The sequence below is a fragment of the Rattus norvegicus genome, chromosome 4 (assembly GCF_036323735.1).
Source record: "Rattus norvegicus strain BN/NHsdMcwi chromosome 4, GRCr8, whole genome shotgun sequence".
NCBI lineage: Eukaryota > Metazoa > Chordata > Mammalia > Rodentia > Muridae > Rattus > Rattus norvegicus.
In genome coordinates, this window is record NC_086022.1 from 110,153,732 (window position 1) to 110,181,393 (window position 27,662).

Below are 27,662 nucleotides of genomic sequence, written 5' to 3' on the forward strand. Positions count from 1 at the left end.
CTATTATATGGTTTTTGGCTTCTTTGTCAAATATCAAGTATCCATAGGTATTTTCGTTAGTTCCTGGGTCTTTGATTCTAATATATTGATTGTCCAGTCTGTAGGCATAATGTTTTTACAACCTACTTTTAATATATGTCCAATCTTTCCTCCTACCCACCACTCACCAGACGTAGTGGAAGAAAAAAATTATTAGTATATGAGAAAATGGACCTGTTTAGCAATAGTTCCTTGGGGACAAACTTGATCTTCTTTAGAAGCAGTTCAGTCCCATAGCAAACACCAGTTATGACATAACAGTTACAAATTAGTCATCTAGTCAGGCATATATCACAAAGGATATAGCAGCCACAGTCCAGTCCTTTCAGCAGGCAGACACTAGGCAGGAACCAATAGCTATAGTTCAATCATGAAGAAACCACAAGGAATAAGAAATACCAACCGGCCTGAATAGAGTCCAAGGAAGAAGAAAACTGCCTAAGGAACCTCACAATCAGTTCCTTGGCAAGTTTTATTCAGTGGCTGTGACATTACAACCAGTTGAATTCAACAATGCTGCTATTTAAGTCAAGGCAATATAGGCATGCCTTAGAGAAGACTAGCTAGGAGGAGCAAATCAAACTAATAGTCAGTGCTCTTATCACCCACTGTCTATGAGGGTCTATTTATATTGCTACATTCTATGTTGTTTCATGTGTATGCTAGAGGACAACATTCTTTTATGTGTCTATTTTATCAAGTCATCCTTTCACTTATGTAACCCAGCAAAACATCTTTTGACATAACTGACTTTATAACCAAATAAGTAGTTTCCACCTCATATCAAGGTTTCTATTTAAAAAATGTCCTTTTCTCTAACATTAACAATCAACACACCATAAAAGTCACAGAACCATAACATTTTAAATAAGTGGCTTATGTTCAATATAGACAAACAATAGTCTAGCACCTGCCTGTCTGTGAGCCAATACCATGCAGATTTTATCACTATTGTTCTGTAGAAAAGCTTAGGTCAGGGATGGTGAATCTTCCCCAACTACTTTTAGTGTTTAGAATTGTTTCAGCTATTTTTTTCTTTTCTTTTTCTCCATATGAAGTTGAGAATTGTTCTTTCCATGTATCTGAAGAATTGTATTGAAATTTTGATTTGAAGTAAATTGAATCTTTAGATTGCTTTGGGTAAGATGTCCATTTTCCCCATCAATCCTACCTATCCAAGAGCATGGGAGATCTGGCCATCTTCTGAGGTCTTCTTTGATTTATTTCTTCAGGGATTTGAAGTTCTTGTCATACAGATTTTTCACTTGCTTGGTTAGAGTTACACCAGGATATTGTATGTTATTTGTGGCTATTGTAAAGGGCATTGCTCCCCTTATTTATTTCTCAGCCCATTTAGTGTTTATATAAAGGAAGACTACTGATTGCTTTGAATTAATATGATATCTAGCCTCTTTGTTGAAGCTATTTTTTAGCTGTCAGAGTTATCTTGTAGCATTTTTTGTGTTGCTTATATCTACTATGATATCACCTCTGAATAATTATACCTTAACTTCTTTTTCAATTTGTTTCTCCTTGATCAATGTTTGTTGTTTTACCGTTCTAACAAGGAACTTCAAGTACACTATTGAATAGGTATGGAGTGGGCAGTCTTTTCTTATCCCTGATTTTAGTGGAATTGCTTCAATTTTCTGTCTGTTTAGTTTCATGTTAAGTACTGCTTTGATGTGTATTGTTTTTGTTATGTTTAGGTACCTGCCATGAATTCCTGATCTCTCCAAGAATTTTAGCATAAAGGGATGTTGAATTTTTTTCAAGGATTTTTCAGCATCTAATAATTTTTTGCTTTAAGTTTATATAGTTGATTATGTTGATAAATTTTAATATACTGAACCATCTCTGCATCCTTTGAATAACCCCTTTTGGGGAGTGACATTTTTCATGTGTTTGGATTCAGTTTGCTACCATTTTATTGACTATTTTTACATTGATGTTCATAAGCAAAATTAGCCTGGATTTCTATTTCTTTGTTCAGTATTATTGTGGGTTAGGTTAGGTATCACAGTAACAGTGGCCTCAAAGAATGATTTAGGTCATGTTCCTTCTGGTTTTATTTTGTGCAGTAGTTTGAGCAATACTAGTATTAAATCCTCTTTGAAGGTCTAGTAGGATTCTGCATTAAAACAATTTAGCTGTGAGTTTTTATTGATTGGGGAGATTTTAATAATAACTTTTAATTTCCTATGAGTTATGGAACTCTAGACAGTTTATCTGATCTTGATTTAACTTTGGTACCTGGTATCTGTGTAGGAAATCATCCATTTCATTGAGTTTTTCCAGTTTTGTTGAATATAGGCTTTTGTAGTAAGTTCTGATAATTTTTTTAACTTCCTAAGTTTCTCTTGTTATGTTACACTTTTCATTTCTGATTTTGTTTATTTGAATACTATCTCTATGTCTTTTAGTTAGTTTGGTGAAGGGTATACCTATAATGTAAATTTTCTCACAGAACCAGCTCTTGATTTTGTTGATTTATATTGTATCTTTGTTTATAATTGGTTGACTTCAGCCCTTAGTTTGACTACTTCCTGTCATTTATTCCTCTTGAGTGTAATCTTCTTTTTGTTCTAGAGCTAATGGGTATGTTATTAAGTTGCTAGTATAGAATGCCAATGATTTCTTTTTACAGGCATTTAGTAACATGAACTTTTCTCTCATTACTGCTTTCATTGTGTCTTATAAGTTTGAATATGATGTACATTCATTTTCATTGAACTGTGGAAAGTTTAATTTCTCTCTTTCTTCCTTGACCAAGTTATCATTGAGTATTAGTTGCTCAATTTCTGTTGTTTTTGTTTATTTTTAATCTAGTCATATTTCATAGTGTCTAATACAATGAAAGGATTATTTCAATCTTCTTATGTCAGTTGAAGCTTGTTCTTTGTTTGATTATATGGTCAATTTTGGAGAAGGTTCTGTGAGGTGTTAAGAGGTAAGTGTATTGTTTTGTTCAGGGTGAAATGTTCTGTAGATATCTGTTAAATCCATTTGGCTCATAACTTTTTTTTGCTTTTACTATTGTTTTTATTGGATAATTTATCTATTTACATTTAAAATGTTATCCACCCTCCCAATTTCCCCTCCAGAAACCGCCTATCCTCCTTCCCCTACTTCTATGAGGGTGCAGCCCCACCCACCCTCTCCTATCTCCTCGCCCTGGAATTCATGTAAACTAGGGCATTGAGCCTTCATAGGATCAGGGGCCTCTCCTCCCACTGATTTTCAAGAAGGCCATCCTCTTTTACATATGTGCCTGGGGCCATGGGTAACTCCATGTGTACTCTATGGTTGGTGGTTTAGTCCCTGGGATCTAGGGGGTTCTGATTGGTTGATATTGTTATTCTTCCCATGGGATAGCAAATTCCATCAGCTCCTTCAGTATTTTCTCTAACTCCTCCAGTCCAGTGGTTGGCTTGAGCTCCACCTCTGTATTTGTCAGGGTCTGGAGAGCTTCTTAGGAGACAACTATATCAGGCTCATGTCAGCAAGCACTTCTTTGCCTCTACAATAGAGTTCAGGTTTGGTGTCTGTATGTGAAATGGATCTGCAGGTAGGCCAGTCTCTGAATGGCCTTTCCTATAGTCCTTTCCTATAGTCTCTTCTCCACACTTTTTCTCCATATGTCCTCCTTTGAGAGTATTTTGTTCCCCTTTCTAAGGACTGAAGCATCCACTTTGGTCTTCCTTCTTCTTGAGCTTCATGTGGCCTGTGAATTGTGTCTTGAGTATTCTGAACCTTTGGGCTAAAACCTTTACCAATCCTACATCCAATAAAGGACTAATATCCAGTATATATAAAGAACCACAAAAGTTAGACTCCAGAGAGCCAAATAACCCTATTAAAAATGGGGTACAAAGCTAAACAAAGAATTCTCAATTGAAGAATATCAAATGGCTGAGAAGTACCTAAAGAGATGTTCAACCTCCTTAGTCATCAGGGAAATACAAATCAAAATAAATCTGAGACTCTACCTCACACCAGTCAGAATGGCAAAACTCAGGTGACAGCAGATACTAGTGAGGTTGTGAAATAGGAACACTACTCCATTGTTGGTGGGATTGTAAACTGGTACAATTACTTTGGAAATCAATCTGTCAGTTTCTCAGAAAATTGGACAAAGTACTACCTGAGGACCCAGCTTTACAACTCCTGGGCAAATACCACAGTTTATAATAAGGACACATGTTCCACTATGTTCATAGCAGCCTTAATTATAATAACCAGAATCTGGAAATAACCTAGTTGTCCTTCAACCGAGCAATGGATACAGAAAATGTGGTACATTTACACAATGGAGTACTACTCAGCTATTAAAAACAATGACTTCATGAAATTCTCAGGTAAATGGTTCGGACTAGAAATTACGATCCTGAGTGAGGTAACCCTGCCACAAACACATGTGGTATACACTCACTGATAAGTAGATATTAGCCCAAACTCTTGGCTCATAACTTCTGTTAATTTCATTCTATTTCTGTTTAGTTTCTGGTTCAATGACCAATCCACTGGTGAGGGTGGGGTGTGGGATTCAAATGTGTGTTTTGAGCTTTAGGAAAGTTCATTTTGCAAAGATGGATACTCTTGCATTTGAGACATAAATGTTCAGAATGTAGTCTTTATCTTGGCCGATTTTTTACTTTGGTGATTATGACATGGTCTTCCCCATCATTTTTATTACATTTGGTTGAAAGTCTATTTTTTTGAATATTAGAATGACTGCTACAGCTTGTTTCTTGGAAAACTTTTTTCCCCAGCACTTTACTCTGCAGTAGTGTCTCTCTTTGTTGCTGAAGTGTCTTTCTTGTTTGCAGCAGAATGTTGGATCCTGTTTTCATACCTAGTGTATTAGACTGTATTTTTATTGAGGAATCGAGTCCATTGATGTTGAGCAATAATAATGATTGTTAGTTCTTTTTATTTTGTTATTGGTGGTGATATAATGTATATGTGTAATCCTCTTCTTTTCTATATGGTGTGACATGATTAATTTCTTGTTTTTTACTTGTCTGCAGTTTCCCTCCTTGTTTTGGAGTTTTCCTTCTAGTGTCCTCTCTAGGGCTAGAGTATTAGAAAATACTTTTTAAACTTAAATATGTCTTGGAACACCTTGGTTTCTCTATCTATAGTGGCTGACAATTTTGCTGGCTATATTTGTCCTCACCGGCATTTGTGTTCTCTTTAGGTTTATAAGTCATCTGTCGACACAGCCAGAATATTGCAAATACATAGGCGAATGCCAGCAGCAAACCACTGAATTGAGAAGGGACCACCATTGAAGGAATAAGAGAAAGGACTGAAAGAGTTTGAAGGGGCTTGAGACCCCATATGAACAACAATGCCAACCAACCAGAGCTTCCAGGGACTAAGCCACTACCCAAAGACTATACATGGACTGACCCTGGGCTCCAACTGCATAGGTAGCAATGAGTAGCCTAGTAAGGGCACCAGTGGAAGGGGAAGCCCTTGGTTCTGCCAAGACTGAACCCCCAATGAACCGGATTGTTGGGGGGAGGGTGGTAATGGGGGAGGATGGGGAGGGGAACACCCATACAGAAGGGAAGGGGAAGGGTTAGGTGTATGTTGGCCTGGAAACCGGAAAAGGTAATAACAATTGAAGTGTAAATAAGAAATACTCAATTTAATAAAGATGGAGAAAAAAAGACATCTGTCCAGGATCTTTTGGCTTTTAAAGTATTTTTTGAGAAGTGAAGTGTAATTCTGCTAGGTCTGCCTTTTTATGTTACTTGGCTTTTTTCTCTTGAAAGTTTTAATACATTTTTTTGATGTTGTTGTTGTTATTGTTGTTGTTGTTGTACACATTTAGTGGCTTGATTATTATGTGGCTAAAGGATTTGCTTTTATACTCCAATATATGTGGAGTCCTTCAGGTTTCTATACTTTTATGGCCATATCTTTCTTTAGGTTAAGGTAGCTTTCTTTTATGATTTTTGAGGATGCTTTCTGGCCCTTTTAACTGGGAATCTGCACCCTTTTCTCTTTGTATTATTCTTAGGTTTTTTTCTCATCATTGCATCCTTAATTCCTGGATATTTTGAGTTAAAAACTTTTTCCACTTGCAATTTTCTTCGACAGGTTTATTAATACCTTCGATGATATTTTCTATGCTTGAGTTGCTTTCTTCCAACCCTTGCATTCTTCTAGTGGTGATTGCATCTGTATTTCCTGTTCTCTTTCTTAGGGTCCCATCTGCATATTCCATTTCTTTATCATTTCCATTTTCAATTTTAGGCCTTGAAACATTTTGTTCAGTTCTATCACCTATTTGATTGTATTTTCCTGTATTTCTTTAAGGGATTTATTTCTCTTTAAGGGTTTGACTATATTTTCCTGCATTTCTTCAAAGGAATTATTTTGTCCTCCTTAAAGGCCTCTATCATATTCATGAGATAGGATTTAAGTCAGAATCTTGATCTTCAGTATTATTAGAGTATCTAGAGCTTTGTATGGTAAGAGACCTGGGTTCTGATGGTGACAAAATTGCAATGGCTTCTGTTAGTTATGCTCTTGTGCTTGCCTTTCACCATCTGTTTGCCTTGGGTTATACCAGCCTGGGTGTTTTTGAATGGAGTAGGCCTCTTTTGATACAGATAGAGCTAACTGTGTATCCTGGCTTAGAGCTGAGCTCCCGGGAGGTGGGAATTACACTGTATTGTTTCTTGTTAGGGCAGTCCTGCTGTGTCCTTGGTTAAAGCAGAACTCCTATGTGCCGGATTAGAACAGTCTTCCTAGGAGACAGGCAGGGGTGTATGTTGGGTAATGGGCATGCTGATCAGCCACAGATACAGGTCAACAAACAGACTAGGAGGGCATTAGAACTCCAGCAGGGTTTGACAGATACTAAGTCTGATGGGCTCTATGGGCGTCCAAGCTGGTGAGTATATTGGGGCGGGGGTTTTACCTGTGTCCTTGGTTGATGCTGACCTTCTGGAAGACATGTAGTGTGTAGAGTGGGGGAACAGGCGGGCCAATCTACCAAGAGTGCATGTAGAATATCAGAAGGGCCAAGCAATGACTAAATAGTTAAATAGAATTGAGTTGTAAAGTAATGTGATCCTATAATGCATTTTTTGCTGGTACAGTACAAAAATCTTTTCAGTGTTGTCTACCGTGGAAAAGTACTAAATACACTAAAAAAAATGGATCTGACAATATAGAGAAAATGAGAATCCAGGTGAAATCCTGGTCCATGATTTGGGAACCGAATTCTCAATCTCTGTAAAACCTAAAAACACTAAAAACATACATATCTGCTAAGCCATCTCTCCTTTCTCCAGCCTTAGCACTGCATCTATTATGACATTTTAATATAAATGTCTAATGCCTTTAAGTTTATACTCCTGCATCATTTCCCTCTCTGTAAACCCTGTCTTCCTCCTTTTTTCCCCTTAGTCTTCATCCTGCTAAAGTGGCCAAAAGTATACAATAGCTGGCTTTGTTTTTAATAGAATGACTATACTTATTTAATATAATTTCTGCTTATATCCATCCATCTGTAAGTTATAATGAATTTGTTCATTTTAGTCCTAATAAGATTTCATTCTGGGTATATGTTCACTTTCTTCAATTGTCTCACCGTTGATAGATTTTTATATTGGTTCCATAGCATAGATCTTAACAATAGTTCAATAGATGTAAATAACTATGCCGTGTCTGTTTTTTAGTCTCTTGAGTAATAACTGTGGTATAGAACAAATATTTGTTTGTTTGTTTGTTTTCTTTTTTGAGAAACGTGTATGATTTCTACACTGGGTGCATGAACTTGTTTTCCACTACCAATGTCTTTTTCACATCCTTACCACCATTTGTTACCTATCTTCATAAAGACTACATTTTAATTAAAATTTGTGCACATCTTTTGGATATTTAATTTCTATTTTGTTGATGGCTAATGATCTTTGCTTAGTCACTGTCCCTTTCTGTGAAGACATAGCATACCAAAGCAACATTAGTAAGGAAAAGCATTTAACTGGGGACTTGCTTACTATTTTAAAGGCTTAATCCATTACCACCATGGCAGGAAGCATAGCCACATGCAGACATGCATCACAGCAGTAGCTGAGAACTCCACCCTAATTCATAGGCATAGAGAAATAGAAGCTGAGCAAGGAATGGACTTTTGGAACATCAATACCAATTCCCAGTGACATACTTACACCACTTTCAAAAAATTTCACTTTCATTTGGAATAACAAAAAACCCAGGATAGTGAAAACTGTTCTCAACAATGTAAGAACTTCTGATTGAATCACCATCCCTTCTGCAATCATCATAAAAACTACATGATATTGGTAGAGAGAAAGGTAGGTATACAAACAGAAGAGAATTGATGGAATATTGACACTGGCCTCTTTGCATACATGTATGCAAACAAATGTTCACTTTCCCACACACACAAACACATACACACACACACAAATACATACATACACACATACATATGTACATACACACAGATACACACAGGCACACACACACACACACACACACACACACACACACACACACACACACAGAGTAATTTGAAGTCAAAACAGGACAACCAAACATGTCATAGTGCAAGGACTAGGAAAAAGAAATTGTACCGTTTAACTGAGGGTACTTAAGCTACATTTTAATAAAAATAAAAGGGAAATCAGTGGTCACAGACTGACACATAAAACCTCAAATCTTTCGGTATCTTGTATTTTCCACTCTTAGTTAATGATTCCTTTATGTACCCTTTCGGTCATTTCAGAAAATTATACAAGCATTATTCATGATGTTTTGCTCATACATGGTTTACTAATCATACAACTTTGCAATATTGTATAAAAACACAATATACAATATTTGAAAATGTGAAATAAAATGTACAGTATGCAAAAAATTGAAGAACCAGAAATGAAAGCACACAACTATGGTCATTTGTACCTTGACAAAGGAGCTAAAACCATCCAATGGGGGAAAAAAAAACAGCATTTTCAAGAAATGGTGTTGGTTCAGCTAGGGGTCTGCATAAAGAAGAATGCAAATTGATCCATTCTTATCTACTTGTACAAAGAACAAGTACAAGTGGGTCAAGGACCTCCACAAAAAACCAGATACACTGAACCTAATAGAAGGGAAATTGGGAAAGAGCCTAAAAACAGGGCATAGGAGAAATTTTCCTAAACAGAATACCAATGGCTAATATGCTCTAATAGACAAATGGGACCTCATAAAATTGAAAAGCTTCTGTAAAGCAAAGGACACTGTTAATAGGACAAAATGGCAACCAACAGATTGAGAAAAGATCTGTAGCAATCCTACATCTCATAGAGGGATAATATCCAATATACACAAAGAACTAAAGAAGCTAGACTCCAAAAGAACCAAATAATTCTAATAAAAATGGGATACAGAGCTAAACAAAGAAATCTCAACTGATAAATATTGAATGGTTGAGAAATGCCTAAAGAAATGTTCAACATCCATAGTCATTAGGGAAATGCCAAACAAAACAACCCTGAGACTCCACCACACACCAGTCAGAATGGCTAAGATCAAAAACTCAGGTGACAGCAGATGCTGGCCAGGTTGTAGAGAAAGAGGAACACTCCTTTGTTGGTGGGATTGCAGACTGGTACAACCACTCTGGAAATCAGTCTGTCAATTTCTCAGAAATTTGAATATAGTTCTACCTGAGGACCTGCATGAGGTAATGCAGACACAAAAGAAGACACATGGTCTACACCTACTGATAAGTGGACATTATCCCAAAAGCTCAGAATACCACATGAAGATCAAGAAGAAGGAAGACCAAAGTGAGGATGCTTCAGTTCATCTTAGAAGGGTGAACAAAATACTCAAAGAAGGAAATATGGAGGCAAAATGTGAAGCAGAGACTGAAGGAAAGGCGATCCAGAGACTGTCTTACCTGGGGATCCATCCCATATGCAGCCACCAAACCCAAACACTGTTGCAGATGCCAAGTGCTTGCTGACAGGAACCTGATATAGCTGTTTCCTGAGAGGCTTTGCCAGAGCCTGACAAATACAGAGGTGGATGCCCACAGTCAACCATTGGAGTAAGCACAGGGTCCACAATGGAGGAGTTAGAGAAAGGACTGAGGAACTAGGAGAAAGAAACCAACCATTAGAGTAAGCACAGGGTCCACAATGGAGGAGTTAGAGAAAGGACTGAGGAACTGAAGTGGTTGCAATTCCATAGGAAGAACAACAATATTAACCAACCAAAACCCCCAGAATTCCCAGGGACTAAACCACCAAAGAGTGGAGGGACCCATGGTTGCAGTTGCACATGTAGCTGAGGATGGGCCTTGTAGGCCATCAATTGGAGGAGAGGCTCAATGCTCCAGGGTAGGGGAATGCATAGGTGGTTTAATGGGAGTATCTGGGTGGATGGGGGAGTACCCACATAGAAGCAGGGGGAGGGAGGATGGGATGGGGGCTTTGGGAAGGCGAATCTGGGAAAGGGGATTACATTTAAAATATAAAATAATATTCAAGTAAAAAGTAAAAAATTCTTCTTCCTAGTTTCTAAGCATTCAAATATATAAGCCTATGGCAATCAATCTTATTCAAACGAGTACAATGTTAATTTTTAAAGCTTCTTGACATAACCACATTTATTGATTTGATGTTTAATTAGTTGGTATTTAATATTTTAAATTCCTTCAATATTCTTGATAATATGTTTCACTTTGTGTAGTTACCCAAAATTTTCTCCACTTACTTCATTTCAAGTAATTACAAGTGTTATGGTGTTAGAATTGTTTCATTAGGTATTTGGATTCTTTTCAGGAAGTTTTTGCCTATATACGTATGTTCTGAAGCAGTTTCCTTACACTGGCAGTGTATGGTATATAGATCAGAAATAAGGCACAAAGTTTCTCACTGGTTCTTGCAATTCTGACCAACTCTTCCTCCTGGGAACATCCAGTTTTCCCAGGAACATTCATGAAAGAGGTGATCTTTGCTCGCAAGAATATTTACAGGAACCATTTCTTTTTCTTCTAAAATCAGATGATTGTATCTGTGATGACTTGTACCTGGGTCCTATATTCTACCATACTGATTTTTATACTAGTTCTGTAGGAGCCCCATGTTATTTTAGCTTTGTGATCTCATGTGGTGATATTCCCAGCACTGTTTATTTGCTCAGATTACTTTATTTTACCAGGAATTTTTATATCCTTACCTTTCTAGTACTGAAAACAGTACCAATGAAAATTTGACAAAGAGTGTATTGAATCCACGAATTTTAGTATTATGATTATTTTTAAATTTTTAATTCTTCTAGTCAATGAACATGGTAGATCTTTCTTAGTGTTTTATTAAATATCTTTTTTTCCATGTTTACCATTTTTGTTGGTGGAGATGTTTAATTTCCATAGATATGGTTACTCTGTAGTGGTTCCTTTTGCTATCATCATCATCATCACCATCATCAATATCATTATTAATATTATTATTATCAGTACCACTACTACTATAATTACTTTTATTTGACTTTGTGTTTATTGAGGCTATTATGCATGAGGATACTTTCCAAATTTGACTTTCAGCATGTCTGCTAATGCATTGGAAGGACACTGATTTCTGTAGGCTAATCTGTATTCTTTTCTTTTGCTATACATGTTAATCTGTCCAAAGCTTTTACTGGAAGAGTTTGAAATTCTAATTATATGGAATCCTATCATCTACATATAAAGATACTTTGACTTTTTCTTTTACTTTTGGGTCAAGTTTGTTTCTTTTTCTTGCTGTGTGTTCTAGCCAATGTTCTAAGTACCACATTAAATAAATGTGGAAAGTAGACACTCTTTTCTAATTCCTGATTTTATTAGAATTATTTTTTTTATTTTCACTTCTATTATAATGTTTGTTTTTGGTTTGGCATATATTTATTTGTCATTAATTTGAGATATATTCCTTATACTCATATTCCCTTCAAGATTTTTATCTTAGAAATATGTTGGATTTTGTCAAAAATTCCTTTCTCTATTTATTGAGATTAAAGTATAATATTATTCCTGAGCTGATTTATGTTACAGATTTTTATTTTCTTTTTGTTGGTTATTTTATTTATTTACATTTCAAATGCTATCTCCTTCCCAGTTTCCCCTCAACAAGTCCGCTAGCACCTTCTCCCTACCCCCTGCCTCTATGAGGGTGCTCCCCCATCCTCACACCCACTCATAACTCAGCGGTATAGGTTCCCCCATCCTGGGTAATCAAGCCTGCACAGGAACAAGGGTGTCTCCTCCCAGTGATACCAGAGAAGGTAATCCTCTTACATATTCAGCTGGAGCCATGGATAGCCACTGTGTACACTTTGTTTGTTGGCTTAGTCCCCGGGGACATTGGGGGGAAGGTGGTCTGGTAGGTTGATATTGTTCTTCCTATGAGGGTACAAACCCCTTCAGCTCTTACAGTCCTTGCCCTAACTTACCCATTGAGGTCCCTATTCTCAGTCCAATGTATGGATGTGAACATCCTCATCTGTATTGGTCCAGAGCAGAGCCTCTCAGAGGACAGCTATAGCGGACTTCTCTCAGTAGGAACCTCTTGGCATCAGCAATAGTGTCTGGATTTGGTGTCAGCAAATGGAATGGATCCCTAGGTGGGGCAGTCTCTGGATGGCTTTTCCTTCAGTTTCTGTTCTACTCTTTGCCCTGTGTTTTCTTTCAGCAGGAGGAATTCTGGATTAGTTTTTTCGCGGTGGGTTGATAGCCCCATCCCTTAACACTGAGCTGTACCTATCTACTTGAAATGGTCTCTCGAAATGTATATAAGAAATACTCAAGTTAATAAAAAAAATGATCTCTACAGGTTCTATCTTCCCTTTGTTGGGTATTTCTGCTAAAGTCCTCCTTGTTAGGCCCTGGGAAACTCTTGAGTCCCTGGCATCTGGGACTTTCTAGTGGCTAACCTCAGTTTCCCTTTCTCCACTGCCACACACCTACTTTCAAATTCCTGACCCTCTGTACATCTCCCCCATCTCTATCATCTCTGAACAGCGCCCCCCTTTTTTACCTGCCTCTCCTCTCTCTCCCAGATTCCTCTCTCTCTCTACTTCCCAGACATTTTTCTCATCCCCCTACTCAGCAGTAGTATAACATCCACACTTTGGTGTTATCTTCCTTCTTCTTGAGTTTCATATGATCTATGAGTTGTATTGTGGCTAGTATGAGCTCCTTTTTGGCTAATAGCCACTTATCAGTGAGTAAATACCATGTGTGCTTTTTTGTGACTGGGATACCTCACTCAGGATGATATTTTCAAGTTTGATCCATTTGCCTATGAATTTCATGAAATCGTTGTTTTTAATAGCTGAGTAGTTCTCCATTTTGTAAATCACATTTTTTGTATCCATCCCTCTATTGATGAACAACTGGAAACTTTCCAATTCCTGGATATTACAAATAAGATTGCTGGGGTTGGGGATTTAGCTCAGTGGTAGAACGCTTGCCTAGCAAACACAAGGCCCTGGGTTTGGTCCTCATCTCCGAAAAAAAGAAAAAAAAAAGATTGCTATGAACATAGTGGACCATGTGTCCTTGTTATGTGCTGGAGCATCTTTTGAGTATATGCCCAGGAGTGGTATAGCTGGGTCCTCAGGTAGAACTATTTCCAATTTCCTGTGTAACTGCCAGACTGATTCCCAAAGTGGTTATACTAGCTTGCAATCCCACCAGCAATGGAGGAGTGTTCCTCTTTCTCACATCCTCTCCAACATCTGCTGTTGCCAGAGTTTTTGATCTTAACCATTCTGACTGGTGCGAGGTGGACACTCATGTTTGTTTTGATTTGCATTTACCTGATGACAAAGAAAGTTGAACATTTCTTTAGGTGCTTCTCAGCCATTTGAGATTCCTCAGTTGCAAATTCTTTGTTCAGTTCTGTACCCCAATTTTAATAGGATTATTTGGTTCTCTGGAATATTAACTTCTTGAGTTCTTTGAATATTTGGGATATTAGCACTCTATTGGATATAAAATTGGTAAAGATCCTTTCCCAATTTGTGAATTGCCATTTTGTCCTATTGACAGTGTCCTTCTCCTTACAGAAGCTTTTCAATTTTATTAGGTCCCATTTGTCAATTCTTGATTTTAGAGCATAAGCCACGGGTTTTCTGTTTAGGAAATTTTCCCCTATGCAATTGTCCTCCAGGTTCTTCCTAGTTTCTCTTCTATTAAATTCATTGGTTCTTTTTGATGTGGAGGTTCTTGATCCACTTGTACTTGATCTTTGTACAAGGAGATAAGAATGGGTCAATTTGCATTCTTCTATAAGGCGACTGCCAGTTGAACCAGTACCATTTTTTTGAAAATGCTGTCTTTTTGCCACTGGATGGTTTTATCTCTTTTGTCAAAGATTAAGTAATTATAGGTGTATGGATTCATTTCTGGGTCTTCAGTTCTTTTCCATTGATCTACCTGTCTGTCTCTGTACCAATGTCATGTGTTTTTATCACTATTTCTCTGTTGTATAGCTGGAGATCAGGGATGGTGATTCCTCCAAAAGTTCTTTTATTGTTGAGAATGGTTCTTGATATCCTGGGTTTTTTGTTATTCCAGATAAATTTCAAAGTTGCTCTATGTCTGTGAAGAATTGAATTGGAATTTTTATGGGATTATATTGAATCTGTAGATTTATTTAAGTAAGATGGTTATTTTTACTATATTAATTCTCCAATCCATGAGCCTGGGACATCTTTTCATATTCTGAGGCCTTCTTCAATTTCTTTCTTCAGAGACTTGAAGTTCTTGTCATACATATATTTCACTTGCTTGGTTAGTGTCACACCAAGATATTTTGTATTATTTGTGACTAATGTGAAGGGTCTCATTGTCCAAATTTCTTTCTCAGTCTGTTTATCATTTGAGTAGAGGAAAGCTCCTGATTTTTTTGAATTCATTTTGTATCCAGCCATTTTGATGAAGCTGTTTATCAGCTGCAGGAATTGTCTAGTTTAATTTTTTGGGTCAGTTATGTATACTATGGTCTGCAAAAAGTGATATGTTGACTTTATCCTTTCCAATTTGTATCCCTTTGATCTCCTTTTGTTGCCTAATTGCTTTGGCTAGAACTTCAAGTACTATATTGAATAGATAGGGGAGAGAAGCCTTGCCTTGTCCCTGATTTTAGTGGGATTTCTTCAAGTTTCTCTTCCTTTAGTTTGAAGCTATTGGCTGATGCATATTGCTTTTATTATATCTAGGTATAGTCCTTGAATTCCTATTCTCTCCAATACTGTTAGCACGAAGAGGTATTGTATTTTATGAAAGGCATTTTCATAATCTAATAAGATTATCATGTGCAGTCATTAAACGTCTCCCAACCAAAAAATCCCCAAGAACACATGGTTTTTATGCAGAATTCTATCAGACCTTCAAAAAAGACCTAATACCAATACTTTTCAAAATATTTCCTAAAATAGAAACAGAAGAAACACTACGTAATACATTATATGAATCCACAGTTACACTAATACCTAAGCCACACAAAGACACAACAAAGAAAGAGAACTTCTGACCAATTTCTCTCATGAATATTGATGAAAATACTCAAAATTCTTGCAAACTGAATCCAAGAACACATCAGAATGATCACCATGGCTTCATCCCAGAGATGCTGGGGTCATTCAATATACGGACATCCATCAATGTAATCCACTATGTAACAAACTCAAAGGAAAAATAAATCTCATTATCATCTCGTTAAATTATTATTTCTATATGTGGAAATGCCCTTACCTCCTAGAAACAAGCTAACCTGACCATATGATTATATTTGTATGTCAGTTTGGTTTGAAAGTATTTTATTAAGACTATTTGTATTTGTGATCATAGGGTAGACTGACCTATAATCTTTGATTGCCATGTGACTATCTAGTTTTAGTCTCAGGGAAATATTTATGCTATAAATATTACTTAGCATCATTCATATATTGTGAAATAGTTTGGAGATAAGTAGTATTAGTTCTGTTAGAGTCTTGGAGAATTCAGTGGTAATTTATCTCAAACTTGTCAGTTTTTGCTTGCAGGATATATTTTATCAATATTTTACTCCCATTGATAAATTTAGATGTTTCATTTGGTTATATCAACATGGCTATATTTTGGTAATGTATGTCTAGAAATTTTTTGATTTATTTTATATTTTATTTTTATGGGCATTACATTTTTCAAGGGATGTCTTTAGGGTTTTCTGAGTTTCATTACTGTCTGGCATAAAATTTTAATATTCACCTTTAATTCTATTGATAATATTCTATCTCTTTCAATTTGTATATTTTATAGAGTTTATATTTCCTGCTTATTTTTACCTTTAGCCTATTGTGATCAGATAGACTACAAGAAGCTATAGATATTCTCTAAGTTTTAATTTAAATGTATGATTGCTATTCTTGGTTGTCAACTTGACTATTTCTGTAATGAACTACAATCCAGATATACAGGGTACACTTGTAAGAAATTTTCTGCCTGGTTTGAAGTGGATAAATTCACTTTTAGTCCATACCTTTGAGATAGGATGATACACTTCTGATTCAGATCTTGATGTCAGAATACAGACCTTTATCCTGGGCCACAATCCTGCTGGAAGCATATGTAAAAGCATGGAGTTTTTTGCTCCTTTGCCTGTTTGGCCTTGTCGTACTAGCACATACATTACCTCACTGGCATTGCAGCATACATCTTCATGATTCAAACATAAACAGATATCCAGTCTTGTGAAAATTTGCACATACTGAACTCTTGGATGGTTCATTCACATCCAAGAACCATCCAGTAAGCCAGCAGGTCATATATATGGAGAGGTGTGTAGGAGGGAAGAGAGAGAAAGAGGATGCAGTCTAGTCCATAACTTCTGTGACTCTAGAGAATCTTGACTAATATAGTACAATGTGCTACAGTATATCATATTATGTAGAAATACCCTTGGACTATTCAGAGTGTTCATTTTCAATGTGTTTGGTTTCAATGATCCCTGAACATATATATTTGGTTCATTTTTTCTCTACTGTTATTTAATTCAGAGAACTTTTTGCTTAGGTTTTGTTAGAATATCCTGCCTATTCATGAATGTGAGGAGTTATTCACTATGATTGTGTCTTCAGATGCAGTAATGCTCATTTTATGAAATTTTGGGATCTTGTTTTTGGTGCATGCATATTTAGAATTGACTTGTCTTTTCAATTTGTTTTCTCTTATCCAATATGGAGTGAGCTTGTTTATCTTCTCTACTATTTTGTTGTGCAGTCTCCATTGTCAAAAGGTAGAATAGTATCATCTACTAACAATCTAATTCCTTTAGTTTCAAATGCCTTTTCCACCATCCCACTCTCAGTAAGGAGAGTTTGTTAGAGGGATAGTTGCATACATTTTCTTTTGTAATCCAGCCTCCTAGTTCATGGATTTTACTTGGAAAATTTATACCATTAATAGTAAAAGTTGTTGTAAAATATGGATGAATGTCATCTTGCTGGGTTTCTGAGTGTTTCTGTCATTTGCTTAATTACTGTGTTGTCATGATCATTTGTTCTATTCTGTTTTCCATGGGTTTGTTTAGTTCTTCATTCAAATATCATCTGCAGTTTGGTTATTGATTATGAATTTTTTTATGTTTCTCAGGGAAAGTTTCTCCTCTATCAGTTGTAATGGACAGTTTTACTGGATACATTATTTGGGGAAGGCAGCTGTTGCCTTTTACACTTTAGAATATATCATAACAGGCTTTTAAGTTTTCGGCTAAGAAGTCAGCAATTGTTTTTGATATATTTACTGTTACGTATTCCTTGGAATTAATTCAGACATTTCTAAATCCTCTTTGATTTAACGAAATCTTTGAACTACTCTTTGTGTTGTCATACAATTCACTCTCATTCGAATGCCTTACTATAAAATAAAATCCTTTGATTGCAGGGTTCACATTGTCTTGAGTTTCCATGTTTCTTATGCTTGTATTTAGACATGTGTTTCTATTATTATTTCATTGACTGGGTTATTTTCATAAGATGTACTCTTTTAATTGAAAATAATTTGAATGAATCAAATGGATACAGATAGTAGGATTAAGATGTTATTCTTCCACAGGAGAGTTAAGTAGCAAATGCATCAGTTCATACACTCAGGGTGTCAGGTACCACTCTGAGCAAAAAATACTGACAAAGCCACAACTGCTGTATAAGCCTACTCTGCCAATGGAGTAATATCAAGAAAAATACAGTGGACCCACCTTCAATATCATTTTTCAAATACATAATCAAGGATATAATTATATAAATTAAGTTATTAGTTACTAGATTTCAGGATAGAAGGGGTATATGTGGGATAAGGACAAGAATTAATGTTAGTATTACTTCATTGGCAAGAAAAGACAAATGAATGGAATGAGAAAAGTTTGTATAAATAGGATTCATATAATTTAAAGATGATTAAAGTCAAAGAAGTTTGTAGCTAAAATGTCAAAAAGAAACTAAATTCTAATTGGTACAGGGAGCTGACTTTTTAAAAATTTTCCTTAATTTTTTTCTGACCTAACTGTGTACACCTGGAGGTGGCAGCAAGTTTAGAGGTACCATGTTACTGGTGTTAATGCTGCAAATACTTTGTCAATTCAAAAAAATTTAAAGTGAGCTGGTAGGAAACCTCTACACCTAATGACCCTGGCCACCAAGACCGATCCCCAGGAATCACAAGGTGTAAAAAGGAGAAAATTGTCACCAAGATATTGTCCTCTGAGTGGTATATATATATATGCTTTGGCATGTGCTCTACACATAAAATTAAATTAATTTCATTTAATTAACATTTTAAAGGGAATAGAACCGAGAGAGACTGAAAAGAAAAAGAAAATGAAGCAAGAATAGAGAGGACTTGTATGTGAATAGTGCATGGAAACAATAGCAAAGATTACCTAATTGAGCATGTACAGAACCACAGACAATGATCAAATGAAGTCTGAACAGCACCATGAAATTAAAGCAGTGTAATTAGGAAATGAGTGCAGTAGTTTAAAAGAGATCAAGATTACTCAGTGTTCCTTGTGCGTTAAATCTTAAAATTTCTTCCCTCTTACGTTGTTCCATGTAGAATACTGCAATGACAGAAGTGATGCAGTTTACAACTTAAAGTGAGGTTTTTAAAAGTTACATCAGGACTTTGTTTCTGAGATTAATAGGGTAGCTTTCAGTTCCTGGGTTGTAATGGGAACTTCCAAGGTAACCCAGAGTTTCTATGTTCACAGTCTCTGCTGACCTATCTCTGTTCACCTATAATACATCTAGTCCTTAATAATCCCTGGTACTCTTCTCTGTCTCTCTGTCTCTGTCTCTATCTCTGTCTCTGCATCTCTGTGTCTCTCTGTGTCTCTTTCTCTGTCTATGTCTCTCTATCTGTCTCTGTTTCTCTCTCTCTCTCTCTCTCTCTCTCTCTCTCTCTCTCTCTGTGTGTGTGTGTCATTCTCTCTGAATAGAAATAGTTTCTGTAGCTCTAGAGAAAGACACCTCTGCCTAACTGTGTGTACTCACCTTAGCCAAAATCAGAGGCTTAACTTTCTTTAGTTATGGAAAATAATCTGCTGGGAAGGTTGCCTTATGAGCTCCAACTTCAGGTAACATTATTCATGCATCTGCTAGTTGGATGCCAAAGATGCAAAGCAAATTGCTGGATTTATTTTTTTTTATGTTGCTAAATACAATCCTCCCCAACTTTGTACAGCGAGACTGCCTGAATCTAGGACATCTTTTGGTATTGTTTCCCTACTTATCATTCCTTTTTAAAAACACATCAGGTTTTACATTAGCTATTTTAAAGATTGTCCAGAGCTGAAAAACTGAGGTCTATTTTTCTTGGCATTATTGTGGCTGTTATTTCCCCTTCTCTCATCTTTTAATCTTTGTATTAGTTATCCACCTCATTATTCCCTGACTTTTTTTTCCTGAACATTTTTCAGGAGTGCATCATTTTCTCTTCTCCTGTTCCTTCTGCTGTGTATCTTTGGTCCCTATGGGGAATTATTATGGTACTCTGGGCATTTCTGAGTGTATAGGTGCAGTAGCTATTGCTCCTATGCCAGAAGGAATAATGAGAGTGGTATGAGAGTTCTAATCTTCCCCTTTGTGGTCAGTGATATTATCAGCTAATAAGTGGCTAGTCTATTGTGAAAACAGAACAAAGACTTCTTCAGAGAAACTGAATCAGAGAACCTGGAGTTCTCCTTTTTTACACCTATTAGCCTAAGAGAAAACGTGACACTCCTAAAAGATTGTAGAGTATGAAAAAAACTATGCTTTGATCGTGGTTAGATGAGAAACTTAGTAATTGCATAATTTTATCTGCTTTGCAAATATATGATACTGTTTCTTGTGTAAGACCTCAATTCATACATGTCCTCCTTTTCGGGCTATTTTTTCTTCTGCTAGTTAATAGCTGTTCTTTTTGATATTGTTAAGATAGGATGCTTTCTTTCTGATGACAATTTTAATAGGCTATTCAATTTCCTTCCAACGTGAATGGCATGATCTTTTCCCCTGCTGACATGTTTTTGAATACCTTTTTTGATTAATCATTATCACTGCATATTCATGCGTGCCAAAAAACACTTTTAGATTTGGCCAATACAAAGTATTAGTGTAACTTCTTTCATACATTGTGCTCACCCCACCCCCCAAAATCATAGAAGGACCTAACCAACTGATAAGGAGCGATAGATATATCCAAATTTCTATTAATACTAGTTTGCCTGGACCATACTTTGTAATGGTTTGCACATTGCACAATGTGATCAGTGATCAACATTCCTTCTTCCTTTGTAATTTACTGAATCTGCATTATCTTTTCATGTATCAGTAACTGGATTGGTAAACTATAGCTGAAAACTGGGCTGATGTTGAAGGCCACTTAAGGGAATTAAATGGTTAACATGAATATATGCTTAAAAGAACACCTGTAAATAAGTAACTGCTATTTTTGTAAGTGTTGGTATTAGAGAGATGGCAATAAATATGTCACTAAGATTCCACTCATTTTCTCTTGTTTTAGAGAATAGTGTTTTGTGCTCATTCTTTCTTTATGATCCTGTTTTCATATTTTAGTTTTTGGCATATTTATTAAGCTATCACAAAATGTATTGAGTGTATAAATAAATTAGCTGGAATCATATTTATTTGTGCTTTTCTTTATGTAAAAAAACCAAAATGATTTTGAGGAAATCTAATTACTTGTTCAACATTAATGCACTGCTGAAAATACTACAAGATGGAAATATGCTAAGTTTCTCTAATTGACAGACCGATAAAGAGGTAAGAATGTAAGAAAAAAGGTTCATTTCTGAGTGGCTCGAGGTCATCTAATCTCTTCAATTGCTCAGCTTATAAATTGTATGATTATGAGAATTATGCCTACACATATAATAGGCTTTCCTTGCATGTGGGTATTTGGGGTTATATTTAAGTCAGGATTATAAATCACATAGGGAGATGATTTATGCAAATTTAGAATTCATTAGCATGCATTAAATTATTTTCCTGATAATGCAAGCAAATGGAAGAAGTCAAATGGAGCAAGTTGGAGGAAAAAAGCAATTTACTAATAATCCCATTACTGTGTTGATAAATAACTAAAAATGGATAAGTTGCAGGCTGCAGGAATCTTGTTATCTTCATTGTAATTCAAATGTATTCAGAAGTACCTCAGAGAGGTGACTTCCTTCATCAGACCACAGGCACCTGGCTGATGATACTGGGAAAAATACACTTTCTAAACATGGGAACTGCATTCATTGACTAGTAAAGTCCAGCCATCGAGTGGTTACTTTTCTTAGGAGGAGAGTCAAATAACATGTTGATGGATGAGAGGTAAACAGTGCAGAAAACCAACAAGTGAGGTTCCAGTCACTTTGTGACTTTAAGGGCTGCTCAAACTGTTCTAAGATCTAAGCACTAGTGTCTAAGTCAAGAAACTTAGAGGCTCATTTTGTTGCACAATAATAAAAAAAAGACAATTTCTGTGACCTATAGTTCAATACAAACTGCTGCAGATATTAGCAATTATGCGTTATAAATATTGAATGGCTTTCTCCTTTATGTACAACTATTTTTAGGGGAAAATTAGACCTTATATGCACTGTCCTGATGTTTTCATCCATTTTATCCTCTTTGTCAGTTCTGAAAATATATGTGCTAAAATACATTTTAAAGCAACTAATTCTGTAGGACAAGGATGATCTAGAGTCGCATCACTGTACAGTCAGCTTTCATTCTTTCCTTGAGGTTGGAATCTTTCAAACTCAAACCCAGTGACTACACAAAAGGTTTTGGTTGGCCTATGAAGTAGCTAAAATGAATCCTTTCATTCCGCATATGTTGTAATCATGTAAGATACCCAAGGTATCCCAACAAAGTGTGTAGTGTCCCAGTCAAAAGACATCACAGAGCAGTGAAATATTCAGCTCATGACAAAATAGGGTCCTTCAAATCTCATTATTATTGATCTTCTCTGTGCTAGAATAGCCTTGCTTATTTATATATTTCATACAGTTATATGTTTTATGTTTCCGTTTTATGGACTCCTACCAGTGGCAGTGGGAGTGTCCTGACTCTTCTGCCTGACTTTAGAACACGTTTCTTCTGACTGGTTTGGTACACCTAGCCATCATATGAAGGTTTGTATCTTGTTTCTTGTCATGCTGTTTTTGGTTGATATCCCCGAGAGCCCTGCCATTTTCTGGAGGAGCAGATTTAGGGAGAGATTATAAAATTGATGGTCAAGATTTCTTCTTTTAAAATTTACTCTCCTTTCATACAATACATCCAACCATAGCCTACTCTCCCTCCACTCCTCTGACAACTCATACCTTCCCTCTCTCCTAGATCTACTGCAGTTCCAACACCTCATAAAGGAAATTTCATTTTGCAACAGGACATCTTTACAGAAATCAAAAACTGGTCAAAATACAGAGATCTAGATATTCAGGTGCCTAGTCAAAATTGATAAAAGTACAATAGAACTCCTCCACCAAAATCTTAGAGAAGAAAGCCAAAAGATCAAGAAAGTTGCTATCAGATTGTGCCTCTTAGAAATGACAAGGAAGCTTCATCTGTGTAATCTCAACAATATAGCTGCTTAAACAGGGCTAAATAAGTCCAACACCAATACGCAGGCTGATAATGAAGAGTCACGTCCTTCATGATTGACCCATAGTATAACAATCTCCGAGTAATGATAATGAATTGAGACATAAAGAAATAAACCTTACTTCTGCTCTTCACACAAACAATATATTATCTTAGGCAATTACATAAAAGGTAAGTGTAGAATAGATATGAGTAACAATACAGGATGGGGGAATCGCTGACTGAAAATTATATTCACACATTATTGCTACATATTTTCATAATGTTTCTTTATTACATGTATACATAGAAGCATAAACAAGCAAACAATATTTATTCAGGGAAGTAAAATATATCATCCAGAGAAAAGGGAGACTGACATATTTAATGAAGAAATTGTGATAGGCAGATTAGAACCTTTGAATTCTTTGTTGCTTCATTTCTAAGATTAAAATTCCACCTATTTATCACTGAAGCTAATTTATAAAAGAAGAGTGCATGCTATTCAGTAGACTATATGGTATCTACTAATAAAAAAATAAAATTTTTTCTTTGGAGGAAACTGCAAACAATCACAATCTAAACAGAATATACCACGATTCACTTAATATTGCTATTGAGATGAATAATCATACACAAATGTTCACACTTTTGTAAGCACTACTTTGTGATAAAAATAGTTTGTTTTATTTTTATGGTACGTACTATTAGGGGACTTATTGTTATTTGGTAGTTTAATAGATTTAGATCTCTTTTTTCCCTCAGGCCAGTGCATTCAGTCATGAAGAACAGAAGTTTCAGCCAATAAACTTGCCTTTTGCCAGTTACTCAACTCACTATGGTATCCATGAAAAAGATAAATGTAGTAGGAAGGTAGGAGTTTATAAGTTACATACCCATATTCATAGGATGGCTAGACTATACTTAATAGTCTTTGGCTAGAAATTCTTAGTGCCCACAGCCTCAGCTTTCAACATGTTTTCTCCATATATCTGCTGTAAATACTTTGTTTCTTAGCCACCAGCTTTTGCTGATTATATAAAAAAGTTCATTCAATCTTCACCAATAAAATTCCCAATATTGTTTTGGCCATGTTAGAAGAGAGATGGATCTACACCCTTATCTCTATATGCTAATTAATGGAAAAGGGGCTAACAGAGAGGGAAGAGACATAGACTCTCCTGAAGTTGGGTGGGCTGGTCTTGAATTACACTAAAGTCATTGAGTTTCAGTTAAATAATTTCATTTCTCTACTTGGATGATAATCATTTCTATATCTATGGTTGATGAAGCTTATTTTCATTAACATCAACGATACAGTATCATTTAGTTTCAAAGGTTTGAAACTCATCAAGTATGTCCGAACCTTAAAAGGCAATTGGTGTGGAGGACTTAGGCTTTTTCTGGAGTGACTAATAATAAGAGGTAAAAACGTACCTGAAGGTGTCCATGCTTTCATATCCTCAAAGACTGATGTATCTTCTCCTAGAATATTCCTCTGTTTCAGTTCTCATCCCCATCCTTACATGTGAGTATGCATATGCATACACTTGTAAATGCATGGGGACTGTATTCTTTTCTACATAAATTCTAGCTGTGTTTCTAGAAAGCAAGTAGGACATTTGAATTTCAGTTATAAGTTCCTGAGAGCAAAAATACATTTCAGGCAGCTGCAGTCAGATGCAGCTTTGATCAAATCAATCATGACTTCTCATATGGCCATTCCACCAACACCAGGAGTTGTATGAACTGACACACACAGCAGGATAGACAAATTGATACCAGCTTCCAGACAGGCCTAAAAAAACTTTATGCACTATTTATAAAATGTCAAATTTCTAGTTGAATTGTATGTTTGTACTTAAATCATGGCACAATATTGAACTAAGTCAGATTTGTAAGACAATAGAATAGTAAGATTTTCGACAGGTCTTCCTGGTTGCTGCCGCCGCAGAGAACCCGTGGGCAGCACCCCACGAGCGACCTTGAGCCTCGGGAACACAGGTAAGACCAATTTTTCTGCTGCAAGAAAGCTGCCTGGTGAACTCAAGACACAGGCCCACAGGAACAGCTGAACACCTGTAGAGAGGAAAACTACACGCCCGAAAGCAGAACACTCTGTCCCCATAACTGACTGAAAGAGAGGAAAACAGGTCTACAGCACTCCTGACACACAGGCTTATAGGACAGTCTAGCCACTGTCAGAAATAGCAGAACAAAGTAACACTAGAAATAATCTGATGGCGAGAGGCAAGCGCAGGAACCCAAGCAACAGAAACCAAGACTACATGGCATCATCGGAGCCCAATTCTCCCACCAAAACAAACATGGAATATCCAAACACACCAGAAAAGCAAGATCTAGTTTAAAAATCATATTTGATCATGATGCTGGAGGACTTCAAGAAAGACGTGAAGAACTCCCTTAGGGAAACACAGGAAAACATTAATAAACAAGTAGAAGCCTATAGAGAGGAGACACAAAAAACCCTGAAAGAATTCCAGGAAAACACAATCAAACAGTTGAAGGAATTAAAAATGGAAATAGAAGCAATCAAGAAAGAACACATGGAAACAACCCTGGATAAAGAAAACCAAAAGAAGAGACAAGGAGCTGTAGATACAAGCTTCACCAACAGAATACAAGAGATGGAAGAGAGAATCTCAGGAGCAGAAGATTCCATAGAAATCATTGACTCAACTGTCAAAGATAATGTAAAGCGGAAAAAGCTACTGGTCCAAAACATACAGGAAATCCAGGACTCAATGAGACGATCAAACCTAAGGATAATAGGTATAGAAGAGAGTGAAGACTCCCAGCTCAAAGGACCAGTAAAGATCTTCAACAAAATCATAGAAGAAAACTTCCCTAATCTAAAAAAAGAGATACCCATAGGCATACAAGAAGCCTACAGAACTCCAAATAGATTGGACCAGAAAAGAAACACCTCCCATCACATAATAGTCAAAACACCAAATGCACAAAATAAAGAAAGAATATTAAAAGCAGTAAGGGAAAAAGGTCAAGTAACATATAAAAGCAGACCTATCAGAATCACACCAGACTTCTCGCCAGAAACTATGAAGGCCAGAAGATCCTGGACTGATGTCATACAGACGCTAAGAGAACACAAATGCCAGCCCAGGTTACTGTATCCTGCAAAACTCTCAATTAACATAGATGGAGAAACCAAGATATTCCATGACAAAACCAAATTTACACAATATCTTTCTACAAATCCAGCACTACAAAGGATAATAAATGGTAAAGCCCAACATAAGGAGGCAAGCTATACCCTAGAAGAAGCAAGAAACTAATCATCTTGGCAACAAAACAAAGAGAATGAAAGCACACAAACATAACCTCACATCCAAATATGAATATAACGGGAAGCAATAATCACTATTCCTTAATATCTCTCAAAGTCAATGGCCTCAACTCCCCAATAAAAAGACATAGATTAACAAACTGGATACGCAACGAGGACCCTAAATTCTGCTGCCTACAGGAAACACACCTCAGAGACAAAGACAGACATTACCTCAGAGTGAAAGGCTGGAAAACAAATTTACAAGTAAATGATCAGAAGAAGCAAGCTGGAGTAGCCATTCTAATATCAAATAAAAACAATTTTCAATTAAAAGTCATCAAAAAAGATAAGGAAGGACACTTCATATTCATCAAAGGAAAAATCCACCAAGATGAACTCTCAATCCTAAATATCTATGCCCCAAATAAAAGGGCACCTACATATGTAAAATAAACCTTACTAAAGCTCAAAACACACGTTGCACCTCACACAATAATAGTGGGAGATTTCAACACCCCACTCGCATCAATGGACAGATCATGGAAACAGAAATTAAACAGAGATGTAGACAGACTATGAGAAGTCATGAGTCAAATGGACTTAACGGATATTTATAGAACATTCTATCCTAAAGCAAAAGGATATACCTTCTTCTCAGCTCCTCATGGTACTTTCTCCAAAATTGACCATATAATTGGTCAAAAAACGGGCCTCAACAGGTACAGAAAGATAGAAATAATCCCATGCGTGCTATCGGACCACCATGGCCTAAAACTTGTCTTCAATAACAATCAAGGAAGAATGCCCACATATACGTGGAAATTGAACAATGCTCTACTCAATGATAACCTGGTCAAGGAAGAAATAAAGAAAGAAATTAAAAACTTTTTAGAATTTAATGAAAATGAAGGTACAACATACCCAAACTTATGGGACACAATGAAAGTTGTGCTAAGAGGAAAACTCATAGCGCTGAGTGCCTGCAGAAAGAAACAGGAAAGAGCATATGTCAGCAGCTTGACAGCACACCTAAAAGCTCTAGAACAAAAAGAAGCAAATACACCCAGGAGGAGTAGAAGGCAGGAAATAATCAAACTCAGAGCTGAAATCAACCAAGTAGAAACAAAAAGGACCATAGAAAGAATCAACAGAACCAAAAGTTGGTTCTTTGAGA

The 27,662-nt window shown here is 36.3% G+C and overlaps 1 long non-coding RNA gene across 1 annotated transcript in view; it reads left to right on the forward strand.

Annotated features, from left to right (window-relative positions):
* Positions 1-27,662, forward strand: part of LOC120102313 (uncharacterized) — a 54,139-nt gene that overhangs the window by 22,105 nt on the left and 4,372 nt on the right. Inside the window, exons 2-3 of the long non-coding RNA XR_005503649.2 lie at positions 22,642-22,727; positions 23,944-24,051. This is a non-coding gene — a long non-coding RNA (uncharacterized LOC120102313). The remainder of the gene's footprint in view (positions 1-22,641; positions 22,728-23,943; positions 24,052-27,662) is intronic.